The sequence below is a fragment of the Varroa jacobsoni genome, unplaced genomic scaffold (genome assembly GCF_002532875.2).
Source record: "Varroa jacobsoni isolate VJ856 unplaced genomic scaffold, vjacob_1.0 scaffold_1110, whole genome shotgun sequence".
Classification (NCBI taxonomy): domain Eukaryota; kingdom Metazoa; phylum Arthropoda; class Arachnida; order Mesostigmata; family Varroidae; genus Varroa; species Varroa jacobsoni.
Genome location: NW_019214012.1, coordinates 34342 through 49352, shown reverse-complemented (window position 1 = coordinate 49352; position 15011 = coordinate 34342). Strand labels below are relative to the sequence as shown.

Here is a 15011-nt window from a genome sequence, read left to right as displayed (position 1 = left end):
TCAATATATGTATAGACTTACAGGGCAAGATAAACATGGGCCTATGTACAGTAAGGACGGCGAAATTGGTACGTTGTTGGTAACGCTGGCGAGAGACTACCATAACTGGGGTAAGCAATAATTATTGATGGACAAGGTCGCTCACCGCGAGTACGTTATATAAGAACATATGCAGAGTAATTATACACGGTGTGCCAGGCAAGAGCATCCACGAGATATAATTAGCGGGCGTTGGATTTATATCGCTGCATGCCGGAACGCTGATTCACAATGAAAAAATAAGACTTTTGAATTTTTTTCAGTTAACAACGTGTGGTTACCTGCAGATTGCAAAAAGCTAGCAGTGACACAGTCTCTTTCAGCAAATATACACGAAAAACTTGCGAGTCATTTTCTCAGATGTTCATACCTCAGATAACTAATTAAAGGTTTCAAAAATTACAAATGGCACCAAAGCGTAACTTCTGTGTGACATAAGTAAAATAAACGTTTTTACAATAGTAGTAAAAGTGTAGAAGCATAGTAGTGCGGTGGTACGAACGTGATACATACAGTAAACCGTTTCGCAAATGTAGCTTTTCAATTAAACTACTTAACTAACTTAGCAATAGCATGTGCAGAAATCAGCAAAGAGTACAATGAATCTCTAAAGCATAAAGACTTCGAAGATCCATCGGTGTCGTCTTAGTGGCACTGTGAAAATTAGGCCCTGCGTCATTTTCCCGTGAATTTCCCGCAGTGGTTCAATTCTCATGGGCGTATCTCAAGATCGATTTTCGGACACTTTGGCGTTTTTGCCAATAGATGGCCACCACCGGCAAGGAAAACTGATGTGTCGTATGTAATCCATTTACGTATAGCTTGTCTGTGTTGTTTTTTTTCTTTGTCTCGAAATTGTCTGCCCGCCACGCAACTTTCAGCGTATCTCAAAGGGGGTTAATTAGAATCGGCTACGATGCGGACCGCGACGGGTTGTACACACGTGCGCCTTGCGTGAGTAATTCTTTTTTACTACAGTAGCATGTATAAGTCTGCCAGTTGGGCCACATCTTATGGCTTCTGTTATATGTTAAACAAGCTGCTGGCTAGAAAAAAATAATGTACATCATTAGTAAGGGTAACGGTTAATTATGAAATTATTTGAAATGGCTTTTAGTTAGCCAGCAAAAAGCAAAAGCAATAGAACATATAAATTTAGAAGGGGAAGGACTGAGAAGCGGCAAAGTGGCGCAAGTCGCCTTTCCAAACGAAAAATTATATTCATTATTGCCAAGCGAACGCTAATTAATACATAAAATGGGTTCCATATGGCAAGGTAAATTACAGATATATATATATATATATATATATATGTGATAAATCTAAAAAAAAAAAAATTATTCTCTAAATGCTTGATAATTTCAAGCATATATTTTCTGAAATGGATATAGACAGCTCAAATCGTTCACTCTATACTGTCCTAATGGCTATGAATTATATTAATTAGGGATCCTGTTTTTACATAGTGAAGTTGGACGAAAAGGCAATCCTTCAGATTACTAGTATGCTCCTCGCGCGGTACGATTGCCACGATCATGTCGAATCTGTAAAACTGTATGTCTACCTGCCGACCAACTGAAAGCAGACCAGGCAATAATGATAAAAGACCGAATCGTTATGTTACAGGCTGCCAATTTACATTGGAGGATCATGGATACGGATGTATTAGCTCATTGAGTCTACTGGTTGTAATGGAACACGTGTACTGTTATCAACACTTCAGATAAACAGCATGATTTATTTTTATCTAACTGTCACAATAACACAATGCCCACAGATACGATCAAGAAAAACACAGTGGTAAATGAACAGGGAGAGTGGTTACTGATCTAACTACGTGAGTAGTGACTTCAGGATAACATGCAACAGTCATTGCTCATCCTATTGATTTGGCCAGGTGATCTGGCAATCTAGTCGTTGAGTGGTTACTTCGCCAGTGGTTCTAGAGGATTGTAAATGAAGGCTAAGCAGCGAGACGTGACCTCAGTTAACATATACACAGTGCACCGGCAAGTACCAATCAGCATTAATCATTAAATAGTATTGAGATTTACGAAGTTCGAATATTGGCGAGCGTATCGTAAAGTGGAGTGATTTATTTAAATGGGTGCAAATGGTTAGGTGCTAGCCCAGTTAGGTATTCATAGAATATACATATGATTATCGGATGGAAGGCATTATAGTGTATCGGAATTAGGTTTTCTGCTTCTACAAGTTGATATTCGTTCGTTTGATAGCCATATTTTAGTCGCCTAACGAAATTTACTCTGTTGTCCTAGTTGGCAACAGGACTATCTCTAACGTTGGTTTATTAAGCCTTGTATCCTCGACCTGGGACGTTAATGCTTCTTCCTCAGCTCGTCTGTATATTGTCCATGCGGTAGACCTCTTTCTGTCCACAGGCAAACGACGTAAAGTATAAGAGTAATTAGTCAGGGCACAAACATAAGCATGAACTATCGGAAAGAAAAAGAAACTTTTCACGATTAGCTCGCAAACCTTCGTCTCGTCTGCATACAAATTCACAATAGGCTCAATGTTGTGAGGAGATATATAGGTTGGACAGTTTAATCTCAATGATGACTAAGGTCATCGAAAGCTGGCTCGACTATTACTGGCCAAGCTCGACGTCGAAAACATTGCTTGCAACTGCAACCGACAGCATCGATCGTGATTTGTGGTTAGCAAAGGGTGCGAAACGATCCAGCCATCAATCCGTCTGCAAATACGGCTCAGCTTAACTTGGCCCAAACCACAGGAATTCTGGGGCGGGGATTTATAATACTACACAATCAAAATAATAACTTTTTTTTTTTACTGTCAAGTTCCTTTTGTAACTAAATTTAGATGATGATCAGCAGGCCACAATATATCGAATCCGGGATTTTTCCTGTATTTGAATAAATGCGAACCAGTATTTTCCTCTGACAAATTGCTGTTGCTTACTGTCGTCCCTATCTAACATAACAACAATATAATAATAAGTAAAACAAATCGCGTGTATTGCCTGTGTATGGAACTGTGTTTAGGACAATATCGTCACCTTCCTTCAAGCCACAGGCAGAGGGACAGTTCGTTCAGGCGGCTAATCAGCTCGCATAAATATAGTAGTAGTATTTATAATGCTGATCGTCGATTGATACGCGATATCGACCACAGTAATGGGGTTCCGCTTTTACAGCCCTCGATGGCCGATGTTCATTAACGATACGATATTGTGTATGCAATTACTACCATCGTAGCTAGATTGGTAATAGTTCTTTATTGCCAGTAAACTCTTTACATATATTGGCAATGGATCGCGACCTCTACGCAAACTTTGCCCTTTACACCATACTTAAAAGACCTCGACGTGAGGTTTAGTAATCGCAAATGTCATTCTGGCAAATTCAATTTTTGCATTTACACATATAGAATGAAATTTCATTATCTATAGTTCTTTAGCTCTGTTCCTATGAGCGTACGTCTCGCATCCTCTTGACTCGTCTAAAAAACGATTTTTTATACAATTCATTAGTTGATCGTTGATTTCTGAAGCCGTCCCAAGCCGTACATAAGCGCTTTAGAGGCTGGTAACTTCTTATCTTCCCAGTGCTACGTGCTGATAAACTGACTGTAAACCCGTCTGCGGGTAACACTGGAACTGGAGGTCCTCCCCCCGCATTGCCACTTTTGCAACTTTACGTCTTCGTCAGGCGGTTTTTGGTGTCGATGATTCAATATATATAGCACCAGTCTATGTTCCGTCAGGAACCCGGCTCCCCGGTGTTGGTCACATAATGCTTCTCCTGTTTAACGCGCTGTTTTCAAAGCCTGACTTTCGAGTCAGTGGAAGGCGACCCCCTTCCAGAATTGTGAGCGTATGTCATAGTACGGCAGATCTATGTTTAGTTTAATTGTAATGACTGCTCCGTTCGTCGTGGTTCAAATCGTATAGTCAAGCCGATCAAAGAGCGACGTAAGAAAGATCGCCTTCTTGGGTCATCTACTGGATCTTATCTAAGTCTCTGATCATCTTAAACGTTATTCCTATCTTCCGTTGTACCTGTATGATGCTTTCCAATGTTTTCCGATCGGTCTAAAGACACTGTGGTAGACTGGTTGGGAAACTATTCGTATGCTATAATGGCAGTCGCCAGCGAATCGTTCGTTACTATAGGAATAACCTTTGGTTTTCTTGTGAAACGTGTCCTTACAAGTGAATCTTGCGCTTGTCAACAAAGATTGCAAGACGGATTCCTAGTTTCAGCGTATCCAATAATCTTACGGACCTATAGTGGATGTATGTCGGCCAATTTGTTTTGAAACTGAAATACTCAGGAAGAGATGGTAGTCCTCGAGGGCACTTTATCGATTCTGGTATATATATTTCATAGAAACTATGGATTCTCGAGTTTTATCCAGTACAAACGCGAGTGTATGCCACACCTACGCTGGCCGGTATGACCATTGCGAGCTGCTGCCATTCATAGACCGCGTTCAGGCCGAGGAGGCCTGAATTTGCTTTAGGTTGCGAGAACGTGGAAAAAACAAGGAAGGACAATGCGAAATAACGCCCGGTGTACGAGAGTACTACGGATCATGTACAACACAAAGGTGAATGAATGTACAATGAGAATTGTTTCCATCGGTAAAAGTAATTCCATGCTGCACATATGCGGTGTCACTAAAATACTGGCATTTCTATTATAATAATGGTTATTTAGATATAAAAAGTTCATAAATATTGATAATATTATAATTATCATTCAAAAATAATATTATCTTTATGCAATGATAGCGTAATAATTTTTTTTTCTATAATAATGACAGTTTAAATATAATATTAGGGCGAACCTCTGTTTGTTTAGATCAAAGAAGTACAAGTTAATGAGAAGTTTCTGTAACACTATGTAAAGGGTTTTAGATCACAAAGTCAACACTATAAAGATTGTCATAAAGTCAACGCCTACATGTTTTGTCTTGAAACAAACCTAGCCGTGGACAGCGCGCGCCGCCCCCTAATAGCTAACTATTATTCATTATGTATATAACATAGAATACTGTTAAAGCCAGGTTCGTAATGTTGTTTCTATTCAAAAATCTCTCGTGAATTCAGGCAAATCTTTTATGACTAAAGTAATAATAATTTGTGCACTGCTAAGCAATCCGTTTGTCTGTCCCTTTTATCTGTAGGCCTATGTGCATATATATATACATTAGTGAGATATCAGGCACAAAATAGACTAAAAGTATGGTTCTTAGAGAACCGGCGGAGCGGCCCTCTCGCACTTCGTGCGAAACCTCCATAAACTTCGAGGCATAATATATATGCAGGCACAAAATCGATACACATAACGGCACTCAGCTCGTTTGGATTCATCTTATGCCACGCTGTCCGACGACTCTTCACGGCGCTCGATCACGATCTGTACTCGTTAGTTGTTTACCATCGCCCCCGCGATCTTCATGGCAGCTTTCTAAGTCTGTGCGCTCTCACACCGGCGCGTAGCTTTCGACGAAATAGAGTTTAAGGTTGTGTATTAGTTTGATACATACCTGTTTCTCACAGAGGTTGTCATTTGTCGAGAACGTTGGCTGTCATCGAATTGTGAACAAAAACTTCAAATTGGCCTCGACCTAGGTCAGGCTCTCTTCCCGCTTTATGAAGTGTGATGATTCCCAGATTTTTCTCTGAACTGTTTGCTTGGATATCTAGCTCAACCCACAAGATAGGATTTTGCTCGGGGTGAACACTCGTCGAAATCAGCTTGCCTATGAACCGTCGAAGCTCGAAAGCAGAAGCGCAATGAGGGTCAGAACTATTTGTCTGTGCTAGTGTGTCTGTGTGTGTGATGACACGATGGCGTTTCTCTTTATTTTTTTTCTCGTAAAAGTTCATCGCTCGTCATGTTGATAACATGGTAATGCCAAATGATGATGTCGATGATGCCAACAAGAATCGTGACGTTTGCTCATAGTCCAGTGAAGTAGCGGCTCTTAGCAGCCCACACCCGTCGTACTCTTGATTCACACGCGCGAATTTCATCATTATTTCGGGGTGGTAAAATGATTACGTCACGCATAGCGTACCAACAACGGCGAACGAAGCGAGGAAACGAGGCATATGGTCGGACGTTTCGCGTGGTCATGAAAGTTTTGTTTTTGGTAGTGCACTATGTTGCTAATGATATTGGTTCCAGAGGCTCGGCATCTCTCACGGCGTGACTCTATGTCGTCCATTTGTCTTCATCAAAATTATCATGTCGTTTCCTGTCCGTTATGAATGAAAGGCTTATATATGATTTATGGGTTGGTTAGCGCTTCGTCGTTAAGCTTAAAGTGAATTCATTATACGTCTACCACCATATGCACCGAGAGGAATGAAGACTTCAGGGAAGAGTATTACCCAATCCGTGAAATCGGTCGACGTAGTACGCCGCAGCAGTAATCGGATTGGATTGCTTAACGATTTGCTGATTCAGATCGACAACTCCCTATTTTCATATTGTTGTCCACCTTGTTCTGCCTAGCCATTCTGAATAACTTTTTTTTTTCCATATATTCTATATATAGATAGGTTTTTTTTTAAGAAAAATTTAGAATTTTGCAAAGGATTGAACATTGGCATTTAGTTTGCGCATCACCGAATGTTTGCCCTGCATGTCCTCGGCTAGAAGGGCCAATCTATTTGAAATGTCCTTTGCTCCCTCACCTTCCCTCTGATACAATGCAATGGACAGCAAGTTCAAAACACATTTCCCGCATTACACAAAACATTCTATTCTCGGTACTTCTCTGGATGACTGCTGTTCTCATAACTAGGACGCATTGACGTCCCGTGGTCGTCTTCACGCTCTCAAATTCAAATCAAGGTAGACCATTCGCGAGGACTTCCACGCCATAGGACCACCTATACAAACAGACCATTAAGGTAGCTGACTAGACGTGTAACATCGAATTGGCTTAGTGAAAATAGGACACCTAAGAAGATGAGAAGCGCTTTCTTAGGGGAGATTCAATGCAATGTAGATTCGTGCCTACGTTTTCGCCGTTATTGCAGCAACTGCTGTACGACGGCTATTGTTAGACTGTTTCTAGCGTTATCATTGCTGACATTGTGACGATCTGTTCAAGCCCTTTCAAATCATCAATGCAGATGGCTATGAAAAGCGCGAAAATGCTAGATTATAAAAAAATAAATTGAACAGCTAGGCTAAGGTTCATCATACACGCACACGTTCTAATCTAACGGGCAAAGCGGTTAGATCAGGTAAACCGGTAGATAGATTGTTCGATCCTATTACTTTTTACGACTGTGACCTGGAAGCATCTACACTGCAAAATGTATATTTAATTTAAATAGCAATATCTGGCCGAAATCAGTCAAGCGGTTGCGGCGTCCAATACGGGCGCTTGGTTCGCTACTGCAGGTGCCAGCAGGCCCCGAAAAGAACGTGGAGATTAACTATATTTGCTCGCGTAATTACAATAAGAGAGAAATTATAAGATACCAACTTAGTAACAATTTTTACCTATAGCGTTTCAACTGATACGCGTCGTGTCGTAAGCGACCGTGCCACCGACTGACTCTTAAAGGAAACGAGGTTTAACAAACTCAGCAAACGAATTGGGGACGTTCGGTTTCGGCTAAATATTAAGTGAATGGTTGATGCAGTGCCGGAACGACAGGAGCTGCGGGCTCACTTCGTTGCGAGAACACTTCGTGAGTCTCATACACAAGTATACAGTAACGATATATCGTCATATCGTGCTACCAAATGATAACTTCATTAGGACACACGTAAGCGTTCATTTGTAGTCAGCGTCTTTCAGTCAGCTGCAGTTACTGCTAATGAACTATGTCAAATTGATGTAAAAAAAACTGGAAAACACCAGGTCACACTGATTTTCAAACAAATCAATAAGTATTTGAATGACTCAGCAACGATTCTTTTCCTATAGAGCACCTCTACTATAGTATCTGAAAGGTACAAGCTATAGTAGACTCTGTGAAACTGTCAATAAATGTATCGGTGCTAAGAGTCATTAGTTAACAATGAATAGTTAACTAGTAAGTGCAAGTAAATAATGTGTTCGGTTCGTAGGTGACAAACGTTTCTACATAGTCCAAATTTCCATACTGTAGTAATAACGCAATTGATGCCCATCGAGGCCTGGACACGCTCTACATATGCTATGGTAGCAAAGGGCATTCGGACGGTAAAACGTATATTCTGGTGTAAACTCGCTGGTTTGATGCACTCGTATATATATATATATACGACATAAGCAAAGAACAGCTACTTTGATACATCGTGTCCTGCGCTAATTAGGTCACGATATTCTGGTGCTTTTCGATAGTCCTGGTTAACCACCTAACAAAATCTGTATGTTGACGAATTTCGAAAACAGGTGTATTTTCGCTATTCTATTTGCCTTTGTTTACCAGTTGGTGGTTGGGCTGACTCTATCTAGTTGCTGACGATTATCAGCAATCCTTAGGGTCGAGTGGCGATCAATCGCAAATGTAGGGACTGCGTATTATGAAGAACGAAAAAACGAAGAGAGAGCCATGCTACAGAAGGAATATTATACGCTTTACAAACAAACGTAAACGTTGCTAGAGAACCATTTTCGCGATATTTCTAATGTTACATTTCTGGGAATGCCGTTTTCTACACGGAACCTTGGAACATGCGTTAAGCTATCTCTACCAAATGGTTGAAGGGAAGTTGTTTGGTCAACTGCGCGATTTGGTCGGCCGTTTGCCGATCCTTACGATCCTGACCGGCACGACAGTGGTACACAGCATCAGTTGCGTGGTTCACGCGTTATTGACAGTCTTCATCCTGAACGAGATGAATTTGCGTGCATTCTTTTAGCAGTTCACAGCGATCCGGGATTATCTGGCAGTGAAATGATGGTAGATGTCGTGACCCATTCGAATCTTTGTGCTCTGCAAACGATCCTGTCATAGGGACCGCTGCACGTGTGTCTTATTTGTTGAATCTTATCGTTGGTCCAATATACACCGAGTTGAATATCTGTTTCACTTAGGTGTTCACGCAGTAGCCCATTTGATTTGAAGGGCCTTGAACAATGCGTGCCGTATTATGTATTAATTTCCCCATAACCGCGCTAAGCTACGGGGAACCTTGACAACTGCGGTTCCTCTACTTTCGGCTTCACTCAGGGTGTCAGCAGGCGTACTTGAAAAGCGCCTTTTATATACGTACACTACTATATAACATATAAACCTATCAATACTGTTATTATTTCAAGCTATCGATTCAAGTCCTGCCTTTCTGTAAGGTAACACTTCAAGGCTTCACCTCGATCAGAAAGATAAGCTGTATGGAGAAACCTCCGTGTTTCGTTTGACTAATTATGATATGAGCACGATAGCCGTTGACCGAACCGAAGCCTAGTGGTCGCTAATTTCGATGCCACCGCGACGTCCGCTATGGTAAAGGACAGGGAACAAGAAGCCATCACTCAGTGTCGTAGTAGAGGAAATCTAAACAGAAAAGAGAGCTATGACCGTCATGAGATCCGCTTATTCAGTTGGCATAGTGAGATGCTTGTCTTCATGCGTCGCTTGCTCGGATTAACAGACGCATCCAGCCCTAATGATAATTATGTCGTTAGTAAATCTTCATCAGGCAGACAATTTCGCTGGAATATTCTCTTAGGGCTTGCAGTTGCGTTTGGCATGTACGTAAAACCTCTGCCGACGACAGCTTTCTTCCGAAAACGCATTTCCGTTGAGCATTACTGGAATCAACTCGAAAGCGTGACAGTATGCTAAAACTATTTATCTGTGCACCAGACAGGATACCAAGATTAGCCCATCTTCCCACGAAGGCATTCATCTACCCGATAAATGACGGTTTGTTTCAGCGACGGATCTCTTATCACAGAAAGTCTATAGGTCGGTGGCAGCGTTGAAAGACTATATTATCATCGATGTAAAACGGACAACACGATACACAATATTAATGATCATTCCTAAAAATTAAATTATGAACGTTTCTCAATTTGTCCGCTATTAGCGGCAGGTACCTCGTGAACGACGACGAAAACATTTAGTTCCGAAATTGATCCGTAGTAATCTTGTAGAATACATAAAAAAAAAACGCGCTTGTTCGGATCCTTATCCAAGTCTACTAAACAATTATACATATATCCTGTTTATATTTTTATTTGCATGAGATATTTATCTAGATCCTGAACTGCACCTAGATTGGAAGTATTTTTCGAGAGCGAGCGCGTTTTTATTTCATACACATCCCAGCTCCACCACCAAGGCTACCGCGAGCTTTATACAGTGAACGAACATCTAAAGTTCAACATGTCCCTGCATCGACCTTACTCGCTAATAATCTGTAGGACCAGTTCAAGTTAGCGAAATGATACCATCTCCGCTGCTATCAGTAAGCGGCGCTCAAGTCAGCGAATACATAACAAGCAAATGGCAACCACTGAAACTTTACAATCAACTTATATTTCGGCCAAATTTCTAGAATCGTTCGCGTCACAGCCACAGACAGTAAGAATGATTAATTATCTAAACGTTTATTTAAGCCTTCAAAAGGCCGAGCAATAGCAGCAAATAAGTCACTTAGATAGATCGTAGTTGGATGTTTACGCCGACGCTCGCCTAGCTTGCCTTTTCCGCCGACCATTAACCATTGGGTCTGGGTCCTTATCAGTATGAGTGTTATTACTATAGACTCATAGTACCCGAACGAACACATCGTCACACTTGACTGCACATAAGATAGAAAGGAGTGTTAAAAACGACGAAAATCACAAAAGCGACCACTGCCAATGATGCGATTCGGTAAGTGCGGCAAATCAGCAACGGCATCAATCAGGTCAAACGCGTTGTTAAGGCCTTACGTTACTCGTAGACCCGAACACCGATGGTATCACCGATCCGACAATTAACTGAACTGAGATAGGTGGAAAAATCGTATCTAAATTAAATTGCAGCTTTTGATAATGTACTCAGTATCTTATCTGGTACTGCTTTCAAGTACTTTACTTTGTGCTAATTCACCTTGCTTTTGTGTGTTCTCTATCGAAACTCACACAAAGCATTTCTTTATATATCTATATATTTTGCGAGTCTAAGTCGTCCTTGGTATACGAGTGCTTATTCCAAATGTCTTCAAATAGGCATAGGTGGTATAAGTGGAAACCGTACCTTGGTCCTTTACTCCGACCGCGTCCGTTCTTGTTGGCCTGTACTTTTGCTGTGTTAACGACCGCGGCAGCAACGTCCATCATTAAAACGCGCTAAAATATCGCGTTCGCGTTTCTCGTATGCTATTCGTTCTTCCTACACATTCTGCCTCAATCCACAGTGGCTGTGTTTGCCATCTGTTCCTTTGTTTCTATTCCACATAAAATAGTCGTGATAGTTCTGTCGCTTGGTGCTTTAATAACACGACATTTTCACGCTGTGAACTCTGACAGCCTGAACAGGCCGAGTGATTGACAAACCAACTTGATGGACTACCGGCGCTCACTGCTGGCAGCTACCCCACTCCCTATCATCGAGCTGGTGACCACAAATACTAGCGGATAAACGTGGTATCACCAGCCGGTCACAAGTCGAATCCGTCCGAAGCTCAGGTATCATCACTGTTGCTGTCTCACTCTATAATTACGCCAATGTTCTGGGTTTTTAAAGCGTAAAAATATTTCGTTTACTGATTTGCTGGCTATAGTTTTAATAGATTATAGGATAGCTATATGCATTTGTGTGTGTGTAATAGGAGTCGACGAGTGAGTCTGACTGTGAAATGTCACACAGGCGAACGTCGGCCGGCTGGCGTATTAAGTCGTGAAGGTTTTTGGCGTCCGTCCGTCCGTCCATTTGACGTCTTGTCTTTAGATGGGTTCCAGATAGACAATTGCAGCGATGCTTTGTTGGTGTTGATAGAACGATGCCGGTGAGAAAATTAGCATGTCATTAGAGTCATCGCGGCGTATGACGGTCGCGACTGATATTGCTTTTGCAAGGACTGGCAACGTAAATACTGGGCTATCTAGATAGGCTGGGCTAAATGCGATTCTTAGTTGTAGACCCGGTGCGGCTGACGGCTCGCTCCCGTTTCTGCTATGGGTGTCACAGTTTTTATAGCGAAGATCACGGTGAGAGGATGGCTTAGTAGTGGAAGGAGGAGGCGGCGAAGAAAAAGGCGAAAAGCAACACTGAGGAAAGCAACAACAGAGAATATGGCTCCAATGTACATTAATGTCTACGACAAGAAAATGAAGGGATTGCACAAAGTGGCAAGATACAGGCGGTGAGGACGGGTCGCCGGTATACGTCAAATAGGCCATCTTCTAGTAATCAACACGATCCCTTTGGAGGCAGCCGCCACTTGATCAACTCCATGTATAAAATAACAACGGTAGCAGTAATAATAATAAGAACAACAACAAAGTAATCATCATGAAGAGAAAGAGTATCGGTAACTACCAACTACTCTGATGAATGGCAGGATAACAGCGCTCATGGAGTGAACGATAAAGCGACTGCAACTGACCCTACGACAATGTACTATTTATATGTATCTTTATTACGTTATAGTGTACAGTAGTATGTGCCTAAGTATTGTTTACGTTGCTGGCTCTATTTTCATCTTTTTAGCCAAAATGGCCATCTAAACAGTTAGGGAACTGCTTCTCTAACAGATGACTGTGTAATTTTTTATGCTCAGTTAGCTAGCTGCGCACCGAGTTCATGCCTGTATGTTGTGTCCATACATTTATTTATGTGTCAATGTATGTATGTGCGTGCGTGCGTGCGTGCGTGCGTGCGTGCGCCTGTACGTGTGTATAACTGCTTCGCGCTTGTTTTTTGTGTTACGATGTGCTCTACAAATCTTGCTCGCAAGATAAATGTTGATGGTTAATTATTGTTATTATCATTATGATGTTGTATTAACTATGCTGGTGTCTGCTAACGTCGTCACTGTGAAAGTATCCGTGTAGAATGGCGACGCGATAATGAAAGTAGGGGGACCATAACACACTCTAGAGATGTTATTTATAGTTGATGGTGGAGTTTTTTTTGATGATCTAGAAAAATGTATAGATGTGGTAAGATTGAGCGCTACCATCTGAAGCGAAAAATCAACCAAGAACAAAAATACAATAAGGCACGCTAATTGCATTCACATGCAATCCTGCACGAGCTGCATAGGGATAATTCGTTTGTCTCTAAAAAATAGTCTGACTTTGTAGTACACTAAATCGTATAGTGACTTCATACAATAATCAATGGCTTTCAAATAGATATTAACACCCGCGCAGTAAACACAACAGAGCAGACGAACAGATGTATAATTTCGGACACAACCAAACACAGGGGAGCGTGCTCTTGCTCACTATTTAACAAAAATAGGTCTTGACCTTCAGTCCTCTTGTAAAAATGCTGTCAAAGCAACGATGCCATACGACCCTCTCAGAAGAAAATGTCTGACACACCCCTTCATTTTCACAAATTTTCTACTAGCCTATTCAGCGATCGACTGTGAGTAAATCCACAAAAACTATTTCCGCAAGCAGTCAAGCTACACACATGATACTGAAATTTCAAAAATTGGCAGCCGTTTATATATCATTGCCTGATGGGTCACAAATGTTGTCAATCAGTGTTTCTTGTGCTTACAGGATCAATCATAGACTTGATCGCCCGTTTTCCAATACGATCGAACCTATATAGTCTGAGCATATTCAACAATTCGAATAGTGCATTCGCATCTATTTGATCGTTTCGCGCAGACATACAGATGTTAGCGTTGTGGCCGTGCGAGTCTGTCAGGAACGAGCGTCAGGCGAGTATTTACACGGCTAGCCCATCGTTCCCTGCAAAATATTTGTGATGATTAATTGCTTCGTAGTTATCTGTACTCCCACATAGTTTAAGCTTTATAGCGCTCGGTTCTTCTGTAGCCTGCCGCTAATGCTAATCCGCGGCAACCGCTGTTGGGACTAGCTTGGCTAAATAAAACAACAACGCTGATTTCGTACGGTCCCGGTTAACGCGAGGGAACGATCATACGTAATTGCGTTATGTCCAACGTTATCTAATGGCTAAACGGTGAACCGAACGGCGGAAGGGACGTTGAGTAGAAGCCCAGGCTAGCGATGTACGTCATGACATTTCTGATTCGGTTCATACGCGCAATTCGATACGTGAAACATTTTGCCGAAGCAGCTTCTCTGATTTATGTTTGCTAAGGTTGTATTGTAGAGGGATGAACGTACGTAAGCACACTGACACCGTATCGCACTTGCCTTTCGTTGGCGAGAATTCGATTTTTGCCTAACGAGAGTTCTGATACTTGCAGCGCATTACTTCGAATTTTGGTCTGCCTATTTCTGCATGTTTGGGTGCTCGCTGTCTGCGTTTGCAATCCTGTTTCGCTTGCGTATGCAGCGCTACAACTACAGACAGCTAGATGTACACATGTCTAGACCTATCAGATTATTACAGCTGGCAACCAGGTAGCTGCGTTTAACGATTGATCGATAAACATTAACAAATTGCTATTTTCGAAATAGATATTAGTCCTATTGTGTATAACTGCTGATGATGATGATTCTGCTGCGGATTGTGGTAGTGACGTTAGGTGGCGCAGTTTTATGGGAGCAGTACCAGGTAGACGTTGTACCCGTCGACTACCATTGCCGCTGCCGCTACTGCTGGAGCACATGTAGCTATTTCTATTCGACACCAAGATTGATCGGTAACAATAATAGGAGTCGACACATAATATGGCAGTCGCATTCAGAGCTGTTAACACAGCCAGTTTCCCTTTGGCTTTCTATGCGATTAAATAAGCCGTGCATTGGGCGCTGGAGCGGCGATGGTCTGAGCTGACGAGACGTTTGTGCGCGAGAACGGAGTACGCGGTTTGTATGTGTCCATATAGCTCCATGTCGTTCTGGCCGCGAGGAACATGTGGCAT

General features: G+C 41.8%; 2 long non-coding RNA genes across 2 annotated transcripts in view; one reads left to right on the top strand and one right to left on the bottom strand.

Annotated features, from left to right (window-relative positions):
- The window catches only part of LOC111266727 (uncharacterized), a 9395-nt gene extending 6424 nt beyond the window's left edge, over positions 1-2971 (top strand). The window contains exons 2-3 of the long non-coding RNA XR_002684244.2: positions 921-993; positions 1666-2971. This is a non-coding gene — a long non-coding RNA (uncharacterized LOC111266727). The remainder of the gene's footprint in view (positions 1-920; positions 994-1665) is intronic.
- A 7191-nt stretch (positions 2972-10162) lies between these two features.
- LOC111266724 (uncharacterized) lies at positions 10163-14571 on the bottom strand. Its single transcript, XR_002684238.2, has 3 exons — positions 14338-14571; positions 13709-13905; positions 10163-12243 (listed from the first exon to the last, which is right to left on the bottom strand). It is a non-coding gene; the product is annotated as an uncharacterized LOC111266724 (long non-coding RNA).
- Positions 14572-15011: the final 440 nt, after the last annotated feature.